At 42.5% G+C, this 14,146-nt stretch overlaps 1 protein-coding gene across 1 annotated transcript in view; it reads left to right on the plus strand.

The window, feature by feature from the left end:
• LHFPL6 (LHFPL tetraspan subfamily member 6) overlaps nucleotides 1-14,146 on the plus strand; it is a 141,246-nt gene that overhangs the window by 111,535 nt on the left and 15,565 nt on the right. The window lies entirely within an intron of this gene.

The raw sequence follows: 14,146 nt of genomic DNA on the forward strand, positions 1-14,146 counted from the left end.
AAAGTCTTTCAGATGCAGGAAGAAGGGAATAACTCTTCCCTTCAAGCAGTTACTAGGTATTCTTCTAGTTTTAGATAGAAGGCCAGGGAAGGACAGTTTCTCTCATGGCACAATGTGCTTGGTTCTGAACAATTTACAGCAGTGGAAACTACTTGTGAAAATAGCAACCTGAAAGCTGTGGCTAGAGCTCTGGCTTCACTGAAATTAGTGGCAAAACTAATGGGCCAGTTTTCCCCCATTAGATCTCTTTGAATGTAAGCTTGCAAGACTGGGCCTGCAAGGTCAAGCATCCTTTTGTATGTTAAATGTAATACTTTCACAAGTCTAAAAATGTATCCCATAGCCTTTATGGTGCCCTAGTTGCGCCACAGAATCATAGAATAGTTCAAGCTGGAAGGGACCTTAAAAGGTCTTCTGGTCCAATCCCCCTGCAATGAGCAGGGACATCTTCACATTGCTCAGAGTCACATTCTGCTCAGCCTTGAATATTTCCACCAGCCCCTGTCCACCAGCCCCTGCCCAAAGCCATAAAGTGAAAATGCTTTGAAATGCATGAGTAAAACAGCATTTTGTATGTACAGAGTTGTGTGAAAACTACAAAACGCAGGAGCAAACTGCATGAATTAAGAGCAGCCTCTGTAGGTAGCTCTGGTCAGCCTGCACACTAGAAACCTCTGTTAGTATTGCCATCACCACCAAGGTCTTCATTTAACTTGATTTAACCCCCCTTTCAGTTTCTCTCCATTGAAAATGAGTTTGATTCATTCATTGCCATGTTTTGTTGTGTTTTTTTTTTTCTATTTTAAAGGAAAAATTCCAACACATTGTCAAAACCAGCAGCCACAGAAATCCTCTGGAAAGAGAAGCCTGCATGAAATGGCCAATTCTATCAGGAAAAACTGAATAAATTGGGAGTGGTTGATCCATTGGAGAGAAAAATTTTCAAAGGGGGGAGAAAATAAAATGCTCTCTTGAAGCCCTGGTAGTGGTTTAGCAAAGCCCAGGATTTAAGGAGTGAACTTAAATTACAAGGAAGATATATGTTAGACAATATGAAATGCTCCTGTTTGAGACACAGAGTCAGCAGAATGCATTGTCTTAAAAGTTGGTGTGATCTCTATTGTGAGAGGATTTTTATGATCAGCTCAAACAAATAATTTTCTTGGAAGGTACAGGTACAGCTTATCCTCACTGAGGCTGAAGGATGGATAAGATACATTATTGATGTCCCTTCCAACCTGTTTCCAAAATGGTTTTTTTGTGTTTTAAGTATGCTGTCTGCATAAAAGAATTTAATTAATTATGGGAAGCAAAAGACTCGCAGTATAAAGAGCTGGATATTGCTGAGGCATCCCTTCATTGCCTTGGGTTAACTCACAGGTGGGTGGGGAGAAGGAGATTTCAAAATGAGTTCATAGGTGGGCTCATGAGCTCACCGTGGGAGAAGCATACCCTCTACACACTGGTCTTCGTTACCAGGAAGGGTTAAGTCTGTTTGATGTGTTGGTAAGGTTGTCCATATGGATTTTCTCTGGAGAGGATAAGCAGCAGTGCCAAAATTTTCTGAGCTGCAGATGTGCAATATATTTGTAACAAACTGCAGCTCCTATCCAAAATTATGATTTATCACATTTTGTGGCAAACTGAAAAATGGGACCTATTTGAGGGAAATTGACTTGATAGAGTGCTTTTTCCTCTGCAAATTGGGTCAGTGAGTTGGAATGTCTTTGGATAGAAAGCACGGAAAGTTCCATTTTTTAAAATTGGTTGGGTTTTTTTTAAATAAAAGGTATCCTTTTCTTGGGTATGTCACAGGAAACAAACTTTAGAGCATGTAAAAATCAGGCAAAACAAAACACAGACAGTCTGACAGCATGGAAACAATATTCCGTGTGTCACATTGTTCACATTGGAGCTGTGTTGAACCTTACCATTGTTCTTACTGAAAGTAAAGTAACTGAGAATAGGGTAATAGTTGTTTTTCAGCTTGAGGAAGCCATACAAAGAATCAATTCCACATGGAGTCTATTCTCCATTTCTTTTGATTTTATACTGTAATTCAGCACAAAGGCAAACTCCACTGAATATACTTTATTCATGCATAGATTAATTCATGTGCTTAGCTGTATGATCTGCAAAGAGCCTTGTGAAGGTGGAGGGCATTTTAAAAGCTGCTACAGCAGCAAACTATACATTAAACTGACTTCTCCTTCACTAGTTCCCATTTATTTCGTAACACTTAGCTATCTATGACTTACCTATCAGAGAGCTCTAAACTGTACAGAGGGAGATGTGTTTGATGGCTGTATGCCTGTGTATCAATAAAGCTGGTGTGTATATTTCAGCAGAGTAAAGGGAGGCTTGAACCTGGGAAGCACCAGTAGGAATAGGTTAAAGGGAAAAGTGATTCTCAGCTTTGGTGACTGCCACTGACATTTACAGCATTATAGCAGTTTATCTTGCCATATTTCCTATCTAGAAAGTGATTTCCAAACTTGTTTGATTTGAGGAGTATTGCAGACTCTTCAGTAGAAATGCACACCTTTTCAATCTTTTTTTCAAGTTATAGATTGACTAATAGCATGTATGAATTCGCTTGGAAGTACTCCTTGATTTGCCAGAGGGTCTGCAGACCATGCACTGAAAATGCTACTTTGAAACCTTGAGTATGGCTGAAGTTGTACTGAGATGTGCAGTGGCTGGTCTTGCATCAGTCCTTGGACAGCTCAACTGAGATAAAACAAACTAAAAGAAATAAATAAATGGCAAAAGCCTGATGTGCAGTATTTCCCACAGGACATATGCTTTGCATCAGTTCCCGTTCCCCTGTCACTTTGGGGATATGCTATCAAAGTGAAGGAGTTGGATGGATATCTTTGTTCTTTTATCCAGCATTTATAAACTACTGTTTTTCACAGTTCAGTGAACTAATAGACATAGAAAAGCAATTCCTTGGTATTTAATCCATGTCTGAATATTTCCAAAGTCAGCGACAATCTTGAGGCAAAATGACTGGAGTGGTGCTCAGGAGTCTCAGGAGTTGAACTTCTGCAGAGTTACCATTAATGCTTATAACAACCTTGCTCTGCCCAGATTGTGTTGAAAAGATACGCAATGCCTGTCATTTATCCATTTGTCTGCTTAGGCATCTTTACCAACATAGGATATATTCCCCCCTCATAGGCCTTCATGAGATAAGTTCACATACTGGGAAATGCTTTGAATATGGAGCTTCTGCAAAAACTCTGGCTAGTTTTGTCCGGTCTTCAGTTGCTATTGAAATTCGTATTAACAGAAAGGAATATGCCTTATCTACTATGTCTACTATGAGAATTAGGTATTTTGGGAAGCTAGTTATTAAACTATCTTTTATTAATTACAGTAGGCACCCCTGTGTTTCTAATAGAACGATTTCTATTTAAATACACCATGTCATATGCCATATGCTGCTCTAGACTCTTTGAACTGTCAAGCATTTGATTCTGAGCCACAAAACGATGGGGTGAGCACACAGATGGGTTGTCACATAAAGAAGTCTGATGGCATGTGATAATGCTTAGGCTTGTTTTTTTTTTTTCTCATAAAGCGTACACTGTACTAGCAGTGATCATGGCTTGCCAAACAAAAATGAGCTGACAGTCAAACTCCGCTGTGTTTTGTGGAATTCTTCAAAGCATTTCAGTTCCACTCTGCAGATTCAGTCTGCCTTTAACTGGACCATGTCACATCCCTTTCAGAACAAGTGTTGTCAATCATTTTGTTGGGCAACAAACTCTGGGAGGAATGACACAGAGACTCAGCAAAGCTACTCCTGAGGCATCTAGGTCTGTGGTAGCAACTGAGGCAGACCTAGGCCATTTAAAAGCAGCATACAGATGATTTCTTTTTAAGGTAGAGCATACAGGGTTGCACTCAGGAGCAAGACGATTTTTTCTTTCATCTTCTTTTCTTCCCTAACATTCAGGTCATTTCCCATAAAGGAAGGTAGAATTCATTACAGGAGTTGAGACACTTGCATCTTAAGGGCAGAATGAGGGCAGGATAGAAGATAAGGGATAAAATAAAGTGTAGGTAACTTTGGCTGATTCAACTACAGATTCATACACTTTTTAAAGGTGTTTACAATACAGAAATTGCCCCTTGAGGTAGGTTTCTAAGCTCACATTAAGATCAATACATATCTAGGGTAAAACTCATTAGCCTGAATCTAGATGCTTTACACTGTCAGAGGTCATCAAGACCTCTGTATGGGCTGGCAGGTATGACAGAGGATTTATGGGAATCTTGCATTGCTCTGAAGAGGCCAAGCAGGATAATGAACAGCACTTAATCTGACAGAAGGCGACATATTTGGGGGGCTAAATCCCACTCTAAATCAATATTGCCAGTGGAGCACAGTTCAGACACTGACCTACAAGTGTCCAGTGCTATTTGAGATGCTCTCAGCTATCCCACATCCAGCTGCTAGCCCAGAAGAATCTGTCTTTCCCTACTGGCAATGTGCCATGTCTGCCAGTCTCATATGAATGTCTTTGATATCTTAGAATTAGGTAAACTTAGATGTGTCCTAGTGATAGACCTGTGTGTATTCTTCAGGGTGAGAAAAATATCTTCTGGACTCCATTGATTTTACTGACAAGGGTCTCAATTCAATTGCTGCTACAGAGGCATCTCCGTAGGTGTGATATGTCCTGTGCCATCTGAACACCTAGAAAAGAAGACCCGTGCTGTTCCTGGAGCAGGACCTGGTCTTTAGGTGGGCTACCTAGCTGAAATGCAAGTAGTCCTACGTGCATGCATGTGACTTGAGCCGTAGCTGCCTTGGTTCCTGAATGATGGAAAAGAGATTCCTGAAGTCTTTCATGTTGGAAGGGATGTTGAGAGGTCATATAGTCCAACCTTGTGCTTCAAGCAGGACCAACCCTGAATCATGACTACAATAATTACCTTCATGCCTCCAGATATCCCCTTAGACAAAAAAAAGCAGCCAAGTGTGGGCTTATCCAGACTGCTTAGTGCTGTGCTTTGTGTCTGAACACTGGAGTATTCACGATCTCCATACTTCCGAACTTGCTTTGTCCATGGGCACGTAACAAGTATGCATTGCAGGAGCCCAAAGGAGAAAACCCAGTGATGCTAGAATCTCTCGTATCCAACTGTCTGCACCCAGCACTCATGGTCGGGAGAAATAGCCGTGGTGAAAGCCTTTTTTTTTTTCTTTCTCTTTTTGGCCTAATTTCAACCTTGGTCTCTCATCCCCTGGGATCTGTGGAGCTTCTGTTTGAAGGGTGCTGTACTTTGTGCTGAATACTTGCGTCATCACTGGCTGAAAGAACTAAAACGTTAGAGGGACTAAGTAATCTAGTGGTAAGAGAATTATCCTGGAGCCTCTGCTTCAGTGAATATTCATTCTTTAATTAGTTGGTATATCCTCCAGATAAGCACCACCTTGACTCTGGCCAACCTTAGCCTCACTTAACCATAACCAATAAGATATAAATTGCACAAGCAGGTACCTCTTTCTCTTGATACCCCTGTGTGTGAATGGTGCTGTATAATAAATGGTAATAAAGGAGTTTTCAGTGAAATACCCAGCTGCACACTGTAATTCAACTAGTTCTCAAAGATCATATTACTCCTCCTACTGTGTACATAGAATAGGATTAAACTCTTGGATTTCTTAATATCTAGTGCCAGCCTTCAAAGACTGTCAAGCCTGTTTACTGCTGCTTTATAAAATCTTGTTAAAAGAAATATTTTCAGTGACTCTGAGGGGTTTGAATTTTGGGGAGCTGCGGTCACTTGCACCAGCACCTGTTTTTCCAGGGCATTGAAATTGGTGCTGAACCTTTCCTTTCCTCACAGCAGCTGCCATGGTCATGTCACTTGTCCTTTTACCAAATGGCTCTTATTAAACCACTTTCCATTTAGTGGCAGCTCTGTGTTTGATTTCTCCATTCTTACTACTTCAGTGTTTCTTTTGGGTTTCTTTTAGCCCTTAGCCCTATTTCCTGAAGCTTTCAGAATTGCTTTAAAAATGCCCAGGGCCAAACAGAGCAAAGCCATTAGCTTTTGGGGTAGCAGTGTAGCATCTCTGGGTGGGGAGATTTCCCCCTCTGAGCCTGAAGCACCTCTCTATTAATGAGCACACTACCTTTGATCAAATGAAGATCAAAGCAGAGTGATGTTTCATCAGTCAGAAGACTCCTATCTACACCCTCCATTGCCCTATTCCTGCAGTCAGGGAGAAAGAGCTGTGACTCTCCCGTGACATAGCATTTTGCTGTGCTGGATGCTGGCAGGCATTTGTAATGCCTTTTTTAGGCTTCCTCTGCCACTGGCCCTCCCTTCCTACTTTCTCTGGGAAGTGGTAGCAGGCAGGTGGCAGCTCTTTGCTGTGGCTGTTTGATGAGGTTCAGAGCAGAGCAGCTGCCAGACAGTGAGTGCTCATGGTGTGGAGTAACCCAAAATAACAGAAGAAGTATCATTTGAGGGATGGCGCTTGACAGTCAGATGGAGGGGAGCTAAGCAAAGCCAAATGTGCTGAATTAAACCTGAAGATCAGAGTCAGAAGGGAAAGCATGGTGGGGTTTTGCTGCTGGCTGAAACTCCATGAGTACTATTTCCATCACGCTCAAGTTGAAAATTTTACTGGAGGCAGGATCTGAGAAACTGAAGGCTGTAGCATTTTATTCTCTGGGTGTTTTGTTTTTTTTTTTTTTATTCTGATGTTTCGTTTTGCTTTGTGTCTACATTCCCTCTAATGTCCTGCTATAGCAAAGTCTATGACAGAAATACTTGACCTGAGTAAAGACCTGAACTGACTAGCTGTCTCCCATACCATGACCCTTGTGAGGAGGAGTGGGAGGAAATTTGGTACAACATAAATGTCGTTTCTATCTGCGTGCCTCTGAGGACTTCTGCTTGGACACCCAGACAAGGGGGAGTGCCTTACTGCATTCATTCACATTCTAGGCAATTGTTCAGTGACTACTAAATCAACAGAGAACTTTTGCCAAAGTGTTGATCTCATGTTTAAGCCTGATAAAATACCAGCTCATGTGCTTGTCTGGGTTTCCTGAGGGACAAGTACTAACAGCAGTGTGAAGGGACAGGTATGGTAATGTTTCTCGAACAGAAGAACAACAGAGGAACCGAAGAACAGAGTGATGGTGTTAAAAGAAACAGTAGGTATGTGACCTTAAAGAAGGAATGCTTCTGGATGGAGATCTAGGAACTGCTAGTATAAAGACATTGTCCCTCGCTCACTGAACTAAGGCTGGACTCCACAGGTATGGGAGCCAGGCTGGCTGCAGCCAGCGTGGCCCTGGTAGCCCCATCCCCATCTTTGCTCCATTGGGTCCTGCTGCTTTGCCCAGCCTCTGAAGTTTGTCTGAACCTGCTCTAACCCATTTCTATCACTCAGCAGTTGCTTGGTTGAAGCTCCTGGAGTTTCTTGAACACAGACATCAGAAGCTGTGTCTTCTGATGTATTTCACAACATGGTTTTTAACCAATTCTTTAACCCCATTGTTTGTTGGCCAAGGTATGTCTGAAAGCAGCAGACACCTTCTTGTGCCAGCTCAGTTTTACTTTCATACCGTAGGCTCGTTTTCATATCAGGTAAATGCTTTAAGACCATTACATCAAGGAGAGTTTTTAAATCACAAGAAGTGGAAGTCAAAGTCTGTGCTGCATCTAAAAATTGGTTTTGTTTTGCATGTAGAGATTATTGTACCTTCAAGTGACAGATGGGAATGTGAAAACTTTCTATCATCCTTGAAGATTCAAACGGGCTGATAGAGAAAAAATGTGGAAAGAAAAATCATCATTAAAATGGTCTTGAAAGGGATGACTTCCAAATTATTGTCTGTCAGCTTCTCCAGATGGTCTGAGTATCTGTCAGATGAGCAGTGTTCATTAGATATGCCTAGAAAAAAAATAAAAAATAAAAAAAAATAAAAAGGGCAAGGTTTCTTTTTGGTCAGGTCAGAAAATTAAAGGGGAAACAGTGGAAGATGGGGGAAAGTGAGGAGGGAGATAATTTGAAAATTTTTCTTACTAAACGTGACTACAAAAAGCTGCATTTGCTTCTGGTTTTATTTTCATTCTGCAGTACATATATGAAGCCTGACCTGTTCCTATTACTTTTCTAGATGGAAATACAAACTGAGTTTTCCCAATGATACTGGGCTCCTTCCTTCTTGAGAGGCTTCCCAGGCCCCCTCATGCTACAGCAGTGCAGTCCGCCTCTAACTGCTGGCTAAGGAGGCCCTTTATGGTGCCCAGACAGTCAGTTTCACTGCGTTCAAAAGGTATAACTCTGACTGGAGCTGACGACATACAAAAAAGGAATACAATTTCCAGTGCCCATAGAGAAGGCCCCTAAAAAGGCCATAATCAAGGAAAGCCACCATGGGTTTTGTTCAAATGAAAATGCATTTTCTAGCAGCAAGACCCTGAGACTGAATCCAAAGCTAAGAGCCTAATTCACTGCCATCACTACCTCTCTTTATTGAACAAACTGATGGTTTTCCCCATTGTATTTGTCTGAATAATCTGCTTAGGTTTACCCTATTCAAAGGAAAAGGAAGGACACTGGGGAAGGTTTGGCTTTATTTAACAGGCTTTTGAGGCTGCAATGATCAAATGAGCTGACAACAAAACAAGAGTGAGCCACATATAGCAGTCAGGTGCATGCTGTGACCTCAAGAGAAAAAGCTAAGTCTGTAAAACAGGACTTGCTAGCTGTGAGCTGTCAGGACAGCTACAGACAATTAATTTATTAATTTATGGTGTGATGTCTATGTTGGTTATTTAAGGCACATCAGATCTTTGGGGAGGCTCCCATTAAAGCCACAGCAATAAGGAACCGGTCAAATGTCCCATATTCAGTGGCCACTAACTCAGCAGCCTGAGGACTGCCCTCCACAGGGATTTTCAAGCTTATCTTTTTGTGCATTGACTTTTGCCAATGAGTCTTGGTCTTTCTGAGTGCAACAATTTTGCTCTTGGCTTATTAATCCTTCCGTGTTTGTTGTTTGAGACTTGCTTATATCCAAGCTATTCTTGGAGATAGTAATAGTGGTTAATATTTTACATCTTGGAATAAGCTGATTGCTGCATGCCACAAATCATTTATCACTTCAAGGAGGAAATCTAGATCTGTGCCAAGCCACTAATGTAATTATTGTCCCTTCTCTGCTGCATCCACCATATGCAGAAGCTGTTATATGCAATTATTTTCAATCAATCACAAGCTCCACTCCAGACAGACAAGATCATCTTGCAAGCACTAGGTGTTACTGAAATATGGTCGCACGTTACCTGCAGCAAGGGTGAAAGAGAGGCCAGTGTGGGATGGACAAGGATTACTCTGGGTAGTTTACTATTGAGGCATCCATCCTCTAGTTTATAGTTTTGCAACTTGTAGGTCTGGGCAGCTCCTCACGTAGCAAACAGGCTGGTTTTAACTCACTTTTTAAAGGTATCCAGCTCTCGGCATGGACCATACAAAGAGTGTAGTGGCTAAATGAGACCCTATTGAGTATTGAAGCCAAGCACTTCATTCCAGTTTTGTACTGCTGAAGCTGGCTACATTAAGTCAGCCCTGTGGCTCTCTCCCACATGCCTCACCAGCACATCGAGTCAGCCTCAGCATTTGCAATAGCCATTTTTCATGGATCAGGGCAAGGAGAATGTTTCAATCGCAAATGCGGAACTGCTTCAGAAGAGCTGGTCTCTGGAAGTGCCAACACCTCCACTGGTGCACGGCACATTGCCCAAAACAGCAGCCAAATGCCACCAGCACCTGTACTGCTGGCTGGCCCTGTCCCACTGCCTGGGACCCTTGCACCTGGAAGCCACAGCCCCTTTTGTGAGGGTGCTGTTTATGGACCTGCGTGTTTCCTTTCCTTTTCTATTTCTTCTAATGTCTATACCAGATAATGAAACATGACAGATGATCGCAATTACAGCAGGGTGGTTGGGTTTGTTGGTTTTTTGTTTTTTCTTACTTTCCTTAAGAAATGTTACAGGCATCCTAAGCATTTCAAGCAGCTGTAAATATGGGTGTGGTGTACTGAGTAGTGTAGCTGGCTAAATACAATAACTATAAGGCAAGCCAGGATGTGATTCTAGAGCTAAACCAGTAACTGCTCTTTACTGAAGCTGCAAAATTAGCTTAAAGATCTACATTGGGTTTGCAGCCCTTGAATTTAGCTTAGATTTTTAAATGGAGGTTGCAGCTATTCAGCAGAATCTACATTCTCTGTGATAAAACGCATTGGCTGTGTGTATGAATTATTAGCTGTAATAGTGTGAAGTCTTTTTGCTTTGCAGGGTCTGATCCACACCTTCAGTTGCTTACAAACAAGGGTGTACTGATCAGAAGAGAAAGAAGGGGCTGAGAGGCTTTTGTCCAGGTTCCATTTGCACCACGGGCTTTGAGGCATACTCAACACTCCTACTGCATAAAATAAGGGAGCTGAAATGCCAGTTCCTGACTTCACTGTCCGTGCAGACCAAGGCAGAATCATCCGTGTTGAAATCATGAAGAATCCTGCTGAAAGCAATGGGACGTAGACACACACACTCATACTTACCTCAGGGCATAAAGCAAAACTTGTTAAATTTTTCTTACTGGCTAGCAGACTCTTAAGTCCTTATGAAAGCATTACACTAGGTAAGTCTTTGAGTTTGGCCTGCTTGTTGCCTTCAAGAAGTACTGGGGAACACAACTGTTTTGCCCATAGACCTAAATCAACAACAGACGCTTATGTGCTGCTACAGGGAAAACACTTGAAGGTGATCCAAAACCAGCTGAAAAACAGTGACCATCAAAGGAGATGTCAAAACAACAGCTTTAAGACTTGTGGCCAGTTGGTACCTGTGGCAAAACTGGTATTTATAGGTATAAACCTTTTTCCCAGATGGGAACGTACCTCGTTCTCCTGGCTGCATCTTTGTCTCTGGCAGGTTTTGTGTTCACTAAACTAAGTATGTGAGCTTGCCAGTGGTTTTATACCTTGTCCTTTACACATAAACACGCTGCCGTTGGTGCTTTGGGGCAATGGGGCAGCAGAACTGGCATTAGGTAGCAGTTTCCCATGTGATTTCATCATCACAGTCAATGCAGCCTGTGAGCAGAAAAAAAGCTGCAGTGCTCAATGTCTGGTACTCCATAAGTGAAACAGCACTGCTAAAGCCCATAGCTAACTGGAGAGCCAGACGTTGCTGGGGTTGGGCGGTTTTCTAACATAGTATGCTAGATTTCCCTTATTTGGTTTACTTATTTCTAGGAGGCACAGGTAATGGTGAGGCACAGTGGAGGGTGCTGTCAGCTGAACAGTGAATAATGGCTTTAAGTACAAGTATTATGTTTAAGTGAAGCAGTTGCTCCTTTGGAGCTATTTAACTTTACAGAATATTGCATTGCTAATGAATTTTTGACTGAGCCCCATAAATTATTTTTACTGAAACTGGGCTTTGGACTTACAGAGATGGGTTTGCAGAAATGTGAAAGAAGGTGTGACAGGGGGATGAAGAGGTCTGGCTAAGGAAGGAAATAAGTTATTGAGGCTTGCGGTCACTGTATTCAGTGTAGCATCAGAGGCTGACAGAGTGAACAGGTACCCATGTCTGGAAGAGGATGGGCTTTGCTTGGAGGGTGGCAGTGGAAAGTGCTGTGAGCGATATTCATGGGAAAAAACCCAACCAACCACCTGGTTACTGCAACAAAACCTACAGAAAACTGAAAACAAACAGTTCTCTGTGAATGCAATGGGCAACAGACACTATTGTCACCTGAGGAGAGCAATTGGCAAGTGCTGAGTAAGAGCTTGTTCTGGGTTTGGAGGGGCAGCATTGTTATGCTAATAGTCCTTTCACTTGCCGGCAGTGCTGCTGTTGTGCTCTCCTGGAAGAACTGGGCAGGAGGCTTTCCCAGGACCTACTTGTGAGGAAGGGCTGGCTGCTGTTTCATCTGGTCCAATGCAGGCAGCTGTAAGTCTGCCTTCCCTCCTACCCCCTACATCTCCCTAACCCTTGCAGTGGAGCCCTTTGAGCATTTGCAAGGTTTCCAGAGCGTCTGTTCAAGGACACAAGTTGATTGAAACCAGCACAGGCAGACCAGTTCATTTTTAGTCAGAGCAGCTTCTGAGCTCTTGTCTGCCTGGGCTGGCACCAGGCAGGTCATGGGCACCATGGCCAGAGTGGGAAATAGTCAGATCCACATCAGGACTGGCTGGGGCTGCCACAGTCCTCTCTGGCATCTAGGCAATCTTCCTCCCTTTCCCAGCCATTCTCTTCATCAGTGGTGATGTTCCTTCATGCTCCATTGGGTCCTGCCAATCCCAAGCACATCACCTGTGCTGTCAGCACTTCACAATGCCCTTCTTGATTTAACAATTTAAGTGAGAATCAGTCAGGTTTTTTCAGAGTCTGAAGCTGTCTTTAACAAATGTAGACCGAGTTTTGTCCTAAATTCTCTTGTCTGAGATACATCCTTTCTGAGAATTTAATTAGAAGGGACTCTCATTTGCATGGATTCTACCAGGTGGCGTTGTCTCCATGGCCCTGGGGGAAAAAAGTCAGATGATACTATGAAAGCTGTTAGCGAGGATATTAGAAGCAACTATATCCAGGTCAGACAAAATTCTGAAAATACCTAGCATTCATGTGTCCTTAATTGCTTTTCCCCCTTTACAGCTGTTGGGTGAATACCCCATCTGAGAGGGGGCCGCCTTAGGGATTTGTTTTCCATTATGTGTTGTAGGTACAGAGAGAGGAGGTGGCAATTACTGCTCAACAAAGAAAGGAAGAGGTAGACTTGAGCAGCAAGAAGAGATTTGAACTTAGTGGGTGAAAATCTAAAGAATTAATATTTGGCCAAAACAGGTGCAGATGTGCTCAGAGGACCAGCAAAGGAATTGCTGTGGTACTTTGCTAAGAGCTAAGATGCTAAGATCATTAAACATCTTTTGGAAGATGAGATACATTTCTGGACTTCAGTGCCTTGTTCAGGTGTGTCTTTGAGCAAGTCAAGACATAATAAGGTGATTTCTGTATCTTACAGTAGCATCAGAAATATGAGAAGCTTAGGCATCTTGAGGACATACACAGTAGTGAAATAGCTGGCATAGCTAGCTCCAGGCCCTGAATCAGGATCATTCTTACGACTCCCAGTACTCCTCTTCAACTGGTGTGATGTCCACAGTGCTTGTCATTACACCCAGGGCTTTTCTGCACTGGGAACATGGCAGCAGAAGTGCTTTGCCAGGGAGCACATTGTCCTTATTATCAAGAGTGGAAAAGTGAGGTGGTGTCAAGTCAAGGGACTTGCCCAGAGTCAGGCAGTGACAGCTGTAGGGCTTGAAACCTTGTCCCAGTCCTGTGCTCTACCTAACAGGTAACAGACAACACTGCAAAACCACACTCCAAACTTTCTGAGGACTTGTTTGCCTTTACACCCTGCAAATAACTCAGGTGCACCAAGCCGATTATCTACATAGTGATTTGTTTCCAATCTTATAAATAAGATCTGGCACAAAGGAGGTACATTTAAATGCTGTAGCATATATTGAAATGTTCACTCTAGGCTGTCTGTGTAAGAAGCTTTGCCAGCAACACCCCGCTTTTTGGCAGCTGCTGCAGTGACAGCTGAGAATGCAGTTTGATAAAAAATCCCACTTCTGCAAAATAATCATGGCCCATCGGGTGATTCGCAGCAAGATCTTGTGAAGGGAAGGACTTAGCCAAAACACATCTGCTTGGGGCAGCATAAGGGCCAGAGAAAGCAAAAAATGTGAATGTTAAGTCAGACATGATAATAGGAAAATGGCTCAAGCACTTGGTTGTTTTGTCTGAAATGATTTAAGTAAACTTTGTGGAATGTGTGCCTGTGGTGTGAATTGATCAGGTGACATGAAACCTTTCTTCCTTGGCTTTCAAAACTGAAGGAAGATGACAACAGATTAGCACAACTGTCAGTTTATTTTTCCTGCTAGAACCCTGATAGACCCTGGTTGACTGTTGTTTTAATTAATCAGAAGCAATCAGCTTGTAATTGCTGTGATTAACACATCTTCTATTTAACCCTGGCTGAGTTTTCCAAACAGTGTATATAGTAGTTATGCAGAGTAGAAGG

Source organism: Neopsephotus bourkii, unplaced genomic scaffold (genome assembly GCF_033783945.1).
Source record: "Neopsephotus bourkii isolate Nb327-2 ecotype Australia unplaced genomic scaffold, CSIRO-AGI_Nbou_v1 NB_36, whole genome shotgun sequence".
In the NCBI taxonomy this organism is placed as follows: Eukaryota; Metazoa; Chordata; class Aves; order Psittaciformes; family Psittacidae; genus Neopsephotus; species Neopsephotus bourkii.